The sequence below is a fragment of the Podarcis pityusensis genome (genome assembly GCF_964106645.2).
Source record: "Podarcis pityusensis genome assembly, chromosome: 15".
NCBI classification, from domain to species: Eukaryota; Metazoa; Chordata; class Lepidosauria; order Squamata; family Lacertidae; genus Podarcis; species Podarcis pityusensis.
Window position 1 is genome coordinate 35668982 of NC_138040.1, and position 12790 is coordinate 35681771.

The 12790-nt window shown below is 41.3% G+C and overlaps 1 long non-coding RNA gene across 1 annotated transcript; it reads right to left on the minus strand.

The window, feature by feature from the left end:
• Nucleotides 1-4273: 4273 nt before the first annotated feature.
• On the minus strand, nt 4274-7622 carry LOC308463924. Its single transcript, XR_013979829.1, has 2 exons — nt 7506-7622; nt 4274-7315 (listed from the first exon to the last, which is right to left on the minus strand). It is a non-coding gene; the product is annotated as an uncharacterized lncRNA (long non-coding RNA).
• Between the last annotated feature and the right edge of the window lie 5168 nt (nt 7623-12790).

The window sequence follows — 12790 nt, forward strand, 5'->3', positions numbered from 1 at the left end:
CAGTACCTGGAGCAGCTCCAGCATTGGCATTGCGAAAGAATATGTCCCATGACTAAAAAAAGAATAAAGTAATTTTTTAGAGTGAGAATTACCTCTTCGAACTTAGTATGTTTTTCTACCATGTCAAATATTTTCCTACTACTATGCACATTGCCAAAATGATATTCAAATTGTGAACTTCAATAAACAGAGCATTGCAGTTTTGTGTTGTAGAATTTAGATCAGGAAAATGATATGGAAAGAAATAGTTAAATAGCACAATTTCTCTGATCGATTTTAGACCCATCATTGCTACTTTTATGTAAACAAAAAAAAAATCAGATGTTCTGGTAAAATGTTTCATGCAATATATAGTTTGGTCATCAGTTGCTCTTATGATGAGACCACATACCATTCTTTTCAATGTCCTGGGTTGCCCCAGATCTTCTAATGAGCAAAAAGCAAATGCAAAAGCAACGTCTTGACTCAGTTACCATTTTCCAGGAAAAAGGCGGGCAAGCAAACACAAAGTATGCATACACATGCATGTGCCCATGAGAGCAGTAGGTAAGAAACCAAAAGAATACAGTCTTTTCCATTCAGTAATTTGGAATTGAGCCTTATCTGTTGCTAGTTAGGAAACAATGGCAATGTCTGAGATATGGTTTATCTGATTTCTAGAAAAAAACACACCTTAAATCTCTAAGGGATGTAACAACTCTTCAGTATAGCAATAACCTGTAATATTAGCCATTATAGTTAATATTTAACTTTGTGACTTCAGCCTGAAGGAAATAGCACCAGCAAATGGTATCTAAAGTTCTTTTCAGGTCAGACTAAATTCTAGAGACTGTCCTATCCATGCTATTTGATGAATAAGTAGAGGTGACTGCCAACCATTAGCTGTGAGATGCTGCATATAAAACAGGTTAAGGCTCAACTATTCATTAAGACATTATTCAGTGCTTCCCTTTTCAGTGACCTAAAAATAAAAAAGGAACTGATTCACTTCTCCACCCAGTTGTCACAAGTCTCAAATGAGTTTGTAACCTGCACACTTAACCCATCATTAGAATTCCAGAGAACATCCCTCCACCTACCAAAGCTAGGGAGAAAAAAAAGTGTTAACAACAGTATTTAAGCATAGCATGTCCTTACCAAATGTGTCAATTACCGAAGTCACAAGATCTATACAGTACAGCATGTTTTCAGCTGGTACAGCATGAGTGGCTGGCTCAAATTTAATTTCTTCTAGGTATTTAAGTCAAGCCACTTTTACTTAGCCTTTGCTCCCATCTATAATACAGGAATATTGTAATAATACCAATCTACATTTTAGGCTTTCGTTAAGGTTTACAAGAAAATAAAAAGTGTGATGCAATAATTAGGCACTATAGATACCATGTAACTGCTACTTAGAATACAGTGGTACCTCAGGTTAAGTACTTAATTCATTCCGGAGATCTGTTCTTAACCTGAAACTGTTCTTAACCTGAAGCACCACTTTAGCTAATGGGGCTTCCCGCTGTAGCCGCCGCGCCGGAGCACGATTTCTGTTCTCATCCTGAAGCAAAGTTCTTAACCTGAAGCACTATTTCTGGGTTAGCAGAGTCTGTAACCTGAAGTGTATGTAACCTGAAGCGTATGTAACCCGAGGTACCACTGTACAAGTGGAGAACCTTAAAAAAATGTTGTGGTTTATTTCCTAACAGGGCTCCAGCAAGATAGCTCAGTCATCACAGCGTGAGACTCTTAATACTAGGGTCGTGGGTTTGAGCCCCACATTGGTCGAAAGACTCCTGCATTGCAGGGGGTTGGACTAGATGACCCTCATCACCCTTTCCAACTCTACAATTCTATGATTTTACATAGGGCTGTTCAAGGCCTGTAGTGGTAGTGAGGGAGATTCACCCAAGCACTTCATTGCTAAGGGAGAGAAAGGTTTCCGAGAAGGGTAGTCTTTAGCCCAAAATCTCCCCACTCCTCCAATTTGGAGGTCCTTGCTAAATTCTGACACATTTGGTTTTAGTGTTGCAAGGAAGCTTGGCATCCACAAATCTGCAGAAAAACATACCTTTGCAGAGTCCTGCTGTTTATAGAAAATGAACCTGGCTTGCCAATGTTTTGCCTCAAGTAGCAAGGAAGCATAGTCCCTAGCTACTCCACATCCTGTTGCTGTTCTTCAAGTTTTCACACAGGTATCCCTCAGGTGCTGTCACAGCCAGATGGCTGGGAGTTGCATGTGAATGAGGGAACCAAAGGCATCTCTCCATTAGTGTCTGTGTCTATAACTGTGTGTCAAAGGCAATACAGTACCAACAGCAATAAACTGTTATGGCTGTTCTACCTACACTCCCACTGTTTTCCTCACTTGTTCCCTATGCACTTGGATGGTGTTTCACCTGTCATCTTCTTAGCAGTAACAATATTTATAAAAAGATTGAACTTTATCTCTTTTTCTTGTGCACACCCATCCTACCCTAGGTCCCTATTCCCACACTATTTACTATAAATTGTCAAGGCCAACAGGCTAATCTGCTCACTTTCATCTTCTAATCCCTCACTCCCCACCCCAACCGACACACACAATATTCTGTAGGAGAAACAGAGATCCTTTGATTTTTAATATTATATTATAATAAGAATAAAAGGAAACAAAAGCAAACATCCATCTAGTCTTAAATTAAAGAATTAAAAAACGATGTAAGGTTGTAAAATTGTCTTGAGAGCTGTTGTTCCAAAACATAATATCAATTTGATTTTTAAGCTAGTACCTGGAAAAGTAAACCAATTTAATTAATAAAGTGATATCTTTAACACTAATGAGGTATTCCAAGATTTGTGTGATTTTTTCCCGCAGGTTTGTGGGCACCCTCTTTTAAATTTACAAACTAATGGGCAAGATTCATCTAATGAGCCCAGCCAGCATTTCAGCTTGCCAGACACAACAATCCTCTCTCTACTTCTCCTGCACTTTATTTTGGGATTTCTCCCAACCCCCTCAAAGGCAATTTCCACAGGGCTCCCACGGGGGGGGGGGCTTATTAGATGAATCCTGTCCTTACCCTGAAAAATCCAATAAGTAAAAATAACCCATCATACATCTGAAGTAACCGATATGGAAGAATGTGAGCATTTTAAAAAAGGGGCTCTCTGCCACATGCATGGCAAAGTTTTCAGTGGGTGGCCTCTAATTCACTCTTAATTTCTTCTTCACTGGAGTACAACAAAGCCAAGAAGTATCAATTTATTTGCATCTGCCTCAATTATTTTGACACCACTTATTCTTGTTTCTTTCTTCTCATGGTAGGTGCAGTATGTATGGCTAATTAAGTGGTTATTTCAGTGAATATTCTCATAAATTTATATTAGATTTTAAACACAAAAAGTTAAACTGCAAGCTTACTATTTGCTATCTGATCCCTAATGCAATAATGCAAAGCTACCCTTTACCTCATGGGATGCGGGTGGCGCTGTGGTCTAAAGACCACAGAGCCTAGGGCTTGCCGATCAAAAGGTCGGCGGTTCGAATCCCTGCGACGAGGTGAGCTCCTGTTGTTCGGTCCCAGCTCCTGCCCACCTAGCAGTTCGAAAGCACGTCAAAGTGCAAGTAGATAAATAGGTACTGATCTGGCGGGAAGGTAAATGGCATTTCTGTGCGCTGCTCTGGTTCGCCAGAAGCGGCTTAGTCATGCTGGCCACATGACCTGGAAAAACTGTCTGCGGACAAATGCCGGCTCCCTCAGCCTGTAAAGTGAGATGAGCGCCGCAACCCCAGAGTCGTCCATGGCTGGACCTAATGGTCAGGGGTACCTTTACCTTTTACCCTCTACCTCAGAGCAATTGTTCTGACATTTCAAGAAAGTTATTGTATATGAAATATTTATAGATAGATAACTATTATCTAAGGAATGCATGTTCACCCCCTTAGCCCACATCTTCACTGCCTTAAAAAACAAACAAAGTGGGGACAGGCTCCCCAACCTCCATTTAACAATTATGCCTGTATAAAGATCATACTCTTGTTGTAGGGTGATGTGATCTGCCAGCATAGCAACTTTCTCTTTTGCACTGACACTGCAGTCTCTTCTCCTCCCATCTGCCAAAGAAACTGACAGAATGCCTGCATAAGCACTTTAGCTTACAGGGCTCAATATTTTGTTTTACTAATTTGATTCTGGATTTTTATCAACAGTATAATTTTCATTATTTGTATTCTACCCTCCATTTTATGGTTTTCACTTTGTAACCCACCCACCCACATATCTATAAGTTCATAAAATAAAACACCATGCAGTATCCTTTACAGTTCTTACTCATAGTCACAACCACCATCGTCACAACGTTCATTGCTCAACTGGAATTACAGATGTCTGTACCAGGTGTGAAGTATGTTCATAATGAGATGACACTTGAAACCAGATCCCCGTAGGAGCTTGTAGAAGTTTAAATTACTGCAAAATTTTGAGACATAGGCACTTGCTGGAGATGCACATCATAAAAGGAACTCAGCACATCTAACAAACTCAACATAAATGTTTTTTTCTGCTAAGAATCTACACAAACTGGAAGTCAGACAGCCTAGATAAGTTATATATGTGTTGCTGTATTGTTTTTAACACTCGATTGGGAGCCACCCAGAGTGGCTGGGGAAACTCAGCCAGATGGGTGGGGTACTACTACTACTACTAATAATAATAAATAACAACAACAACTTTCAGAAAAACTTCACTGTGCAGAAATATTGGCTATGCAACAGTTAATCATCACTCACTAGTCTAAACTATGATGAAACTACAGAATGGTTGCTTTACCAGAAATCTTTTTAAAACAAAGCTGGGAATTCATATACAGCTTTTGAAAACAGTGAGTACTTCTTTCGTTCACCAACATTTAAATTATATATGAACAGGACAGTTCAACACATTATGCACTGCTGCTAAAGATTCCTGCACCAATTGCACCAGAAGTAATGCATAAAAGTGCACATATATACTTTCCAGACATGGACACAAGGGTGTTTAAAACACCTGTATTACTTTCACACTCAGAATAGTTCTGTACCAGTTTCCTGCAGTAATAGTAACTTGTTGTTGTGGTTTAAATTAGTTTAGCTTACCAGGATTCTGTTACCAGTGGCTGCAATGCAGTATGGATTAGCTGAAAAGGAGCTCAGCTGTGAAACTATTAGACTAATTATAGTTGTGTTTTGCCTTGCTCTGAACTACTTTCTAGCTCTCTGTATCCCATACACCATTTAAGTTGTTCTAGTACTTGTTCTTGATCTACCTCCAATCTGGCCTTATGCGAACCCAGATTATACTGTGCCATTGCCTTGGCAACTGTCCTGTCATAGCTAGTTCTACAGTAAGCCAGCAGTTCCGGTTCTGTATGCAAGCACTCTTTGACCTTCAGACAGGCAACTGGATTTCATTACATGTTATCTCAAGAGACATGGACTACTTTCCCCGATAAAAGTTTAGAATTCCTAGGTGTTGAAAGCATCTTGAGCGGTGAACTCATAGCAGCTCAAAGGTCAGGGCACACACCAATACAATGTCATTATGCTGCAATGTGTACAACCCTGCAGTAGAAAGGTTCTTTCCTATGGGTATGTTCAGCAGATGGGCCTCAGAAGTGCATTTCTTCCAAATTCATGAAAGAAACCAGTTCCAGTAGAGATAAGGATTACAGAGCTTCAGAAACAGGTTTAGCTATGAATCTCAGACTTGCGATTGACCTTCTTTGGTATTTAGGGAATCCAGAAAGCAAGCTACCATAAATATTAGTAAATCACCTCACTGCCATGCCCTGATAGATAAATCTAATGAGCTTATTATAGCTTACTTGCCTAGATATCCATATAGTAGGATATATCTGGTATATTTATGTTTTAATAGAAAAAGAGCAAATAAGACATCTGTGTAATTTAAGAAAGCTAACATCTAGAGGAGATTTTTAACAAAGGCTACCAAGCAAGTCTCTATAGACAAACTAGTTAACAGAAGAATGTTCTGTCTGTCTTACACAGAGGGTGCTTAGCTTTTTATAATCTAATACTACCATCTAATGTGAAAACAGAACATACAATTTTTAAAACCAACCCATAATGCAAACTAAAAAGTGCTGGTAACACTAAGCCAGTGGTGGAGTGTCTCCAGGCCACTGGGGACATGTGCACATGTACATGGGCGTGCCCAGGGGGAGAGCACAAACGGAGTCCACCGCCGTGATACCAGCTCTGAGCGGCAGCTCCTCTCCACAAGCATTGGTTCCTCCAATGTTGGGAGAGGAGCACCGGGCTGGGACACGCTGCGGGCATTTGCTACACACACCCTCAAAAATCCATGCCCGGGGCCATGGCTCCTCTGGCACTCCCCCATGCTGCGCCACTGCACTAAGCACAGAACAGCCAACTGCAAATAGCAGAGACCAAGGTCAAACAGTCCAGTTGCAACTACACACGTCAAGTAATTTAGCATTTGTTTCCTTGTTTCGGTCTCATACTATATCACTCGCGTCACATGGGGCTACTGATGAACAGCTAACAAATTATTTGCACAGCATTGACAGAAAAAGGGCACCAAGCTGGTTCCCCACTTGAAGGCAGCTGTGGGAGTGAAATATGTTTACATGAAACCATGAACACTGCCACGCTTTAAAGCTGCATGTCATAGATTATTTATACCAGTTCATTGGTGTTCACTGTTAAATACGCAAAGAGGGAATGAATGTTCATTGATGGTTCGGCATAATATAAATTTGCTGAAATGAAGTCAGATGCTTTCTCAAACATATCAATATTTAAGTACACTGAAACAACAAGCTAGCATGTGTGTCTTCCCTGGGTAATTATTTTTTAAAAAACATTCTATGCTGTCAGTTGCTCTCCACAGCATGGACAGAAAAAGGTATGTGATAGCAGATTCTGCATCAGATTCTAGAAACTATTTAAGACCTCCCATTCCATTATTGGCATGCATTAATTTCTACTGGGTATGTACCGTATTTTTCGTCCCATAGGAAGCTCCGTCTCATAGGACGCACCTAGTTTTTTGGGGGGGAAATAAAGGAAAAAATTTTTTCCTTTATTTCCCCCCCAAAACCAGGTCAGGGAAACCGAACCAGGTCGAGGAACAGCGGGATGGCGGCGCTGCGCCTCCCTGCTGTCCCCCGAGCTTGTGGGGCTGGCCGATGTCTGCCCGGCGCGAGGGGTGCTCTGCTTCAGGGCGCCCCTCGCGCCGGGCGGCAGGCTGCTATCCGCAGCGCGGGGAGCCCTGCGGGGAACTCCTGCAGGGCTCCCCACGCTGCGGATGTCTGCCCGGCGCGAGGGGCGCTCTGCTTCAGGGCACCTTTCGTGCCGGGCGGCAGGCTGCTATCCGCAGCGTGGGGAGCCCTGCGGGGAACTCCTGCAGGGCTCCCCACGCTGCGGTTGTCTGCCTGGCGTGCGGGGCGCTCTGCTTCATGGCGCTCCTCGCGCCGGGCGGCAGGCTGCTATCCGCAGCGTGGGGAGCCCCGCGGGGAACTCCTGCAGGGCTCCCCACGCTGCGGATGTCTGCCTGGCGCGAGGGGCGCTCTGCTTCAGGGCGCCCTGCCCGCCGGGCGGCAGGCTGCTATCCGCAGGCTAGACATCCCTGCGGGAACTCCCGCAGGGCTGCCTAGGTTGTGAATGTGTTCCCGAAGCGCCCGGCGCTCTGCTTTCAGCGCGCCCGGCGCTCCGGGAACCAGGCTGCTATTCGCAGCCTAGACAGCCCAGCGGGAACTCCCGCAGGGCTGCCTAGGCTGCGGATGTCTTCCTGAAGCCTGGAGAGCGAGAGGGGTCGGTGCGCACCGACCCCTCTCGCTCTCCAAGCTTCAGCAAAAGCCTCCATTCGCCCCATAGGACACACCCAGATTTCCCCTTCATTTTTGGAGGGGAAAAAGTGCGTCCTATAGGGCGAAAAATACGGTACTATGATCAAAGTATTTTGCACTCTTCTGTATACATGTAGCTAGTCCAAAACATGAAGTCTTACTTAAAAGGACTTGGGAGCATGACATTCAGATAATGGATGTACTTGAACTCGTAGCAGAATAAATTAGGAGTCATGTGTAGCTTTATCTTAGCAGAAAACAATGAAGCCATAATTAAAGCTGTTTCTCAAATGTGATAAACAGCTAGCAATATAAGTCACTATTCATCCAGAATGACCAAGTTTAAAATAAACACACACACGTTAAATCCATGGCTTAAAATGACAGACACGTGAATGTGGTTGTTATTTACACTATAAACAGAACTGTTCCTATACAAAAGGAGACCTGTCTCAATTACTTCAAAAAGGAACATCAACAGCAGCTCAGCAATTCCTCAGTGGACATCCAAGCAGAGTTCATCCTTCTTTATATCCATGCCAAAGCCAAGAAGATTCCTCAGGGGGAAGGCGGTCATAAACTTTCCAAATTCATTCCGATGTTGATTCTCTCAGTGCTATTCTTTGTCAGCCGAGCCATTTCAATTTTTGCACAACTGAAACTGACTGGATTCAGAAGGTTTCCAGGTTCTTCTTCAAGTTGTCAAGTTGGAGCTCACTCTGACAAAATGCACTTACCTGAAGACATGAGAACCAAAGTGTAGAAGAACAGGCTTTATTCTAGGGAGGCTGCTCCTTACCTTATGTACACTTTTGGGATTTTCCAACCAAGCATAGTACATTTCCTCCACATAGTTTGAACTAGTCCCACTCAAAAATGGCTCAGCAGCAACAGGTGCACTGTAGCACCTGATTTGTTGAAACGTCCTTGGCGCTGCTGGCTTGTTCTGAGAAATTGTCTTAACAGTCTGTGAGGCTGTCAGAGGCCTCAGTTTAGTAGCACAAGTCCTTAAGTGAAACATTTTTGTTATGAAGCAGACGACGGGCTCCTGTTGGGAAAGAAGAAATAATGATTCAGTCATAAAATTTAAAAAAATGCACAGGTTGAAAAGATAATCATTCATCTGATTAATCATGTTTATCTGTTGCAATATCTATACTAAAGTTCCATAGCAAAGTTAATATCTTGATGTTCACTTAGTACATCAGTAGCAAAGTAGGACAAGCTAAAACTTGCTGCTGGAGAAAAGGAATGAAAGGTACAATCCCTTGCTCAGTTTAGTACACTGTTTTAAGGTGCTTTAGTCTTTGTTGTATTGTGATCAGTGACACAGGAACACTTTAGACAATTTAAATTCCAGATAAAGGGATAAATTGATGAAATTGACCAACAATACTGCTCAGTGACAAAGCCAATAAGTCAAGCATTATCACAGTGAATGACCGTGAGAAAGACTACTTCTAAAATAAACTCTGGAAGATATAGCATCTACTCAGCCAGAAAAGAAGCCCTGCGGGATCAGATCAAGAAACTATTTAGTTCAGCATGTTACTTCCAACATTGGCCCACCCTGTGCTTCCCAGAGAATAAGAAGTTGCTTTATACTAGATCAGATGTATTGATCTCGCTAGTTCAATACTGTCCAGTCTCACTGACACCAGCTTTCCTAGATTTGGGGCAGAACTCTTTCACAGCCCTGCCATTGTTTAACTGAAGATGCTAGGCATCTAGCTGAAGTTGGCATATGTCTATCAAAGTTACTGGCATTTAGTTTCCACAGCCTGTAGTTCTCTCCTGTCCCAACATTTTACACACGGTGTTCGAAACTGAGATATAAAAGCTAGGAGCTAAATGGCACCTTAAACCTAGGTTATGGGCGCAACAACAGAATGTCTAGGTGCACTTTTTTATAACATGAACTGCAGCTAAAAATCATGTTCATTTTTCACATGGTCTAGTCCTTCCCCTGCCCACCCCCCACCCTCCAATATTCTTAAGAGGGTCTCTTCTCCAGTCTTCAGAGGGTAGCTGGAAGTGGAGAGGCAAAAAAGATCCTTCTTTCCTTCTACTCTGCAGTTTTAATCTGAAATCTTCGACGCAGTACTGCGCCCAGAGCTCAGAAACTGCTCGCGCTAATGAAATTCCCTGTCACAAAATTCGCCTAGAACAGTGGGAGTTTCGAATACTGTTTCTATGTTATCAGCTCAAGTTTTTCCTGGAAAAGGCACTATGGATGTAGTTATTGTAAAAACACCATACTACCCCTCAGAATGCATTCCACAGTTCTCTGCTTACATCAGCAAGGTCATCACAATGTCAAACTTTGGAAGATCCAATCACTAGGACAGGAAACCAAGTGCAGTAGAATGCTCTTTGAATCAAATAATGCTGAGCAATGAGGAAGAGCAGAGTAGCCAATAATGTATTTAACTAATTACGCCTTTAAAATCTTCACTATTCTACTGACAAGACCTGCATTTTGAACAGCTTTGTTTTCTAAAAGGTGGAAAGTAGCAAAGCAACCCACGCTAAACACAGATTAGTTTTGAAGATTTGCTCCTTAAGAATAGCTCTCTGCCAGCCTGAAAGTAGATTATTACTAATGGCATCTACAGCACAGTATTCATGTAACATCTTTAGGGTAACAAAATACAAAACAATTTAATTAATGTAATAATGAAAACTAGCTATTTTATTCAGTAACCCTGCTTGAACAAGAAACAAAAAGGGAAACATTTTAGCAAGATAACTACAGTATAGATTCTGATGCTGTAAATGATTTCATACCAATTTTAAGACGGGAAATGCAAAACATTGAACAATACCCTGCTACTGTAAGATTTACAAGAAAGAGGTTCAGTTACATAAATTCTTATTGGAGGTATTACTCCATTCCTATTTATCAAACACAAGTTTTACTAGCATAGTGTTCACCTCTTCCTTTAAAGCCAATTGTGGCTGTATAATTCACCCGAAGTAATTATACTCACAAATCATTGCTTAGTTTAGACAAACTGTACACCTAGGATCTCAGTCTGTGACAGTGGAATCTTAGGAAAGGGGTTTGAAAATTGGGTTAAATTTTAGGATTAAAGGATTGAGGATCGTGTGGAAGAAGTGGAAGAAACTGCATGGATAAAGAAATGAAGGACTACCAGAGTACTTCCTTCCGAGTAAGAATGTGTGGCTTCCTTTTGATATTGGTTAAATAACACCAACAACAAGTGTCACAATCTCATTCAGTGTACTATTTATTCAATAAAATTTATATACTGCTTGATTGCAAAGCAACAGAGGCAACCTCAAAGCAGTTTTAGAACAATGATACTTGGTCACTTTACACAGTGCTGGAACAAGATGTGTCAGCAGTGCATGGCAAGAACAAGTTCTTTTTATAGAGTGAGGAAGGGCAGCACAAAGTCAAAGAGCTAGAACTTTTCAGCAGCATAATATATGCTAACAAGTTGCATAAAGTCAATTCAGCCATCCAGCAGTTCAATAAACTTTGTTACAGATTGACCCATGGTCATTCTGTCCTCCTTATTCAACTAAATAGTTTTCATATATGATACTTCTGCAACTTTCAGAGTTGTATGCATTAATTAGGGTAGAAGATCACTAATAATGACTTCCTGATTTGAAGATGTTTCTGTTGTTTCTAGTTACGGTACACTTATGGTATTCAACTGTGTCAGGGTCGATAGAAGTTTTTTTAAGTGGAACTTAAAATGTAAGTCACATTGTATTAAATTCAGATCAACTTTAAAGAACTTACATTTACGGTTGATGACCATTTCATGTGGGGTATCCATTCCCGCCCCCTGCCCCCCCAGTGGAGCGTATATAAGTGCAGCACACCCTGACCTTTTTGCGAAGTGTTCAGTGACGTTTTCAGGTCACTTCTGGGTTCGGTGCCGATCATGCATCTTTTGGACACACATCAATCAGTTCTTTAAATTGAATCAATGATTAACCAAGCAGAAAATTTTGAGCTAATGTCCCCAATTTTTAAATGCTGCACAAATATCAGTACTTTAAAAAAACAAAAACAAAAAAACTCCCCTGCTTTTCTATGAAAAAGAAAGCACTTAAAATCCCTTGCCATTACAGAACTAGGTTTATGATTCTTTGGATCCTGCTATAAGTACATGACCTATTTGGTGCCCTTAAACATATAGATAAAGCTAAATAAATAATTATTTTGCTCCGCTGCTCCTTGCTTCCAATAGATATGGTAAGTGCGTAACACACATGAGCTATTTGATAAAAGGTTTTTTTTTTTAAGTAATCACTTTTATTAGTTGCAAGACAATCTTTTTTGTTCTTGCACCCCACTTAGCAAGCATACGTATTCTGAGAATCATGACTTACAAAACTGAAGCCTTTGTTTTTAAAGAGGGTGTGTGTACTTACAAACAAAATAATAATTAAAATTCATGATTTAAACCCATATTTCCATAATCTGGTAATAACTGAGCTGCGCTTTTCCTGGCTAAGCTATTTAGAATGATGAAATTCATCTAAGCCTGGAACAGCTAACTTATTTTGTGTGTTCTTGAACAACAGGAGTTTTCCCGCCTTACAACTTGGCTTCAACTGCCCAACACAAGCTGAAAAACACTTGGGCACCCATCTCTCTGTCTTCACAAAGGCCTCTAGGACAATTTCTAATTTCCTGATATGTTGATATGGGTGATCTTATGAAGAGCCCCCCTCCACCTACCACAGTTTTAGTGAAGTTGGCTGGAGAAACATCCCAACCCAGAGCAAAGTAGCCCCAACTAGCTTCACAAAGGTGGGGAGGATCTTCATGTGGATATTTAGCCAGGAATATACTTTTCTTCCGTATCATGGCTGAAAAACCTCAATCTAGTCCCCCCCCCCCCCCAAAAAAGTCTGAAGATTGTAATGTATATAATAGTTATACTGACCTTTTAAAACTATATTCTTACAGCTT